This window comes from Balaenoptera physalus, assembly GCF_965194825.1.
Source record: "Balaenoptera physalus genome assembly, chromosome: 11".
Taxonomy (NCBI): Eukaryota; Metazoa; Chordata; class Mammalia; order Artiodactyla; family Balaenopteridae; genus Balaenoptera; species Balaenoptera physalus.
The window spans coordinates 40436721-40439656 of NC_138896.1; the positions used below are offsets into that span (position 1 = coordinate 40436721).

General features: G+C 37.0%; 1 protein-coding gene across 2 annotated transcripts in view; it reads left to right on the forward strand.

The window, feature by feature from the left end:
- The window catches only part of NUDT3 (nudix hydrolase 3), a 117395-nt gene that overhangs the window by 86616 nt on the left and 27843 nt on the right, over positions 1 to 2936 (forward strand). The gene's annotated exons all lie outside the window — the stretch shown is intronic.

Genomic DNA, 2936 nt, shown 5'->3' on the forward strand with positions numbered 1-2936 from the left:
TGGTCCAAGCCACCGTCACCTCTCACCTCAATTCCTCTGGTCCCCCCTGTACTCTTTTACCCCTTTAAGTTTATTTTCAGCACAGCAGGCAGAATGATCCTGTTTTAAAAACCTGGTCAGATGATGTCACTCGAAGGCCTTCTAAGCCTTAGAGTGGCCTGTGATCTGGCTTCCTCTGGCACCTCATCTCTCACTCCTCTCTCTTGATCACCGTGCTTCACCCATCATGGTAGCACCCTTGCTGCTCCTCCAGCGACAGACTTGCTGTTCCTTCTGCCTAATCACCATGGTATATACAGTCTTAGACATTGAATCTAGAGAGCCTCCATCCTGCTGGGTTTTCCAAATGGTTTATATAGTAATTGCCTTTTATTGGTGAAGAAATACCATAGTATTGAAGATGGGAAATTAACAGTTTCAAAAAACAGATATAATGTGTTTGTACTATACCCAGCAGGTCTACACATTTACATCTGTGCCAAATGAAATACCTTTTCCATCTGTCTACATGCCATTCTTGCTCATTTAGAGCTCTTCCGTACTAAACAGTCCTGTCCTTTAGATGAGGCGGCAGTTGTTCATGGCTTGATTTTTCTTTCTCTTTACTCCCTTTTGGGGTTGAGGAGTGACTTGAGGACATAAATGGGCTGTCTAGGATGCCATCTGAACAGCCGGTTTTATCAGTTGAGAGATGTGGTAGTGCTCCATGTCAGGCCCTAGAACAGATATGGTTTTGGTTTCAAAGTAAGTCATAAAAACACTAAAAAGGGGTGAGCTTTTGAAGTGGTTTTTTAGAATGGAGAGTGAGGCAGTTAAAGAAGGGAAGAGTATCATTTTCAACCAAGAGCTCCTCCATGACATGGTTTCACTGAGATTTATGAGAGCTGAAAGAAAGACGATCAACTATTTATGGCTGTATGACCAGCAGAGTTCTGGGTGCGAAACTGAATGAGGACCTTGCTGAGAAGATCTGTAGACAGCGGGTGTGCCTGTCTATGTAAGGACTATGATGTTAAGTGGAATTTATTTTTATAGGGTTATAGAAGCACGTTGTTGAAAAGGACATCAAGAGGTTATCTGGTTTAAATCTACACTTTTGGTCAAGCAGAGCTAACATTCAAGCCTTCATTTTTTTCTTGTGAATATGTATGTTTGAAATATACTAACTCTTGTACATTATCTAAATGAGTTAACCTTTAATGCCATCCAGCAATGAAATAACCACTAACACCTATTAGAATGGCTGAAATTTTTAAATGCATGCCATTCAACAGCAGATGGAGAGTAAGAAATGCAATTGTAGTTTCTTGCTGCTTTCAAATAAACTGTTCATCCCTGTTGAGTGAATTAAATATATGCAGTTTTAAATGTTTCAGAAAGAGCAAGATCACCTTTACAGTGATACTTGGCAACATGAAGTTTTTTGTCATTTCAAACTGAAATTGCCAGTTCTGCCTTTAAAATAAAACCTAGATTATTGTTAAGAAAATTGAGGGGCCTATCAGGTAAAGAACACCAGAATCACTTAAAATTGCTAGACCAGCTTTTCTTAAGCCCCTCCTTTTTAAGTTGATCCTCATACTATTTTTTCAGATTCTCAGGTAGTCTAGAGGGCAGATTTATGTAATACACCCTCAGTTATTGCAAACTCAAAAAATGATTTAAGATTCCGTTTATACAATCTTGCCTGCCCTCCAGAAGGTGTCCTAATTTATCCTCTCAGCAGCAGAGATGAGGAGGGCATTGGTATGGTTGGTAGGTGCACGGACTGTGGCATCAAAAGACCCCTACGTCTAAATCCTGGTGCTGCTGCGTAACTGCGTGGCATTGGCAAATTATTTATCATCTCTAAGCATTGGTTTTCTTTTCTGGAACATAGGAACCATGATAATACCTGCTTCATAGGTAGACATTTAGTAAGAACTCAAATACTAGTTGTTATTATTACTGGAAAAGATGAATGATTCAACCTGAATCACACAGCAAAGCATGACTTGACCACTCAGGTGTATTTGATTCCAAAGCCTGTGCACTTACCAACCATATTAAAGCCCTCATCTCCCCCACTCCCATTCCCGATACCCTCATCAGGAAGGTGCTAATGAGATTATTGAACTATATGAGCATTTTAGGTTGCTTTAAATATATATTTAGGAAAGAAAATTGATTTATATTTTTGGCATTGGGTTTATTTAAATTGTTTTATTGTTGCTTTTTTAAAAATGCTCACATGATTGGAAAAAATGCTGCCACCACCACCTTTTAGAGTTTTCTGAAGCATATTTTGTGAAGTGTCAAAAAGATTGAAGTGCAAAGGGGGATACTTTATTTTTCGATTTTAAAATGATTTTTTGTCCTGAAATTTTTCAAGATTGAAAATTTTTCCAGTATTTTATTATAAAAATTTTCAGACATATTGCCACACAGAAAAAATTTTATTGTAAATGTCCGTATAACTCACTACCTAGATTCTATCTACCATTAGCACTTTACTATACTTGCTTTATCACTTAACTTATATCTGTTATTGAAACCTTAAGAAATAACCAATACACAACAACAAAAAGTCATTTATATTTCCATCACCTAAAGATAACCTTTGTTAACATTTTAGTAATTTCATACATGCTTACACATCTATAACTATGTGTATTTCTTTTTAAAAATAATACTGGAATTTAGCCATTTCATTAGCTCATTATATTGTGGACATCCTTTTGTGGTAGTAGGCTTACATGTGAGTGATTATTTTGAAAGACTATATAATAGTCCGTGTTTAAATATACCATAGTTTGCTTGATCATTTTTTGTTGAGCATTTAGTTTGATTCTAACTTTTCATTATTCTAGACTTTATCCTAGTACTTCCAGTAAAATGTTGAAGAGGAATGATGGGAGGGGACATCCTTGCCTTGTTCTTGATCTCAGTGGGAAAGC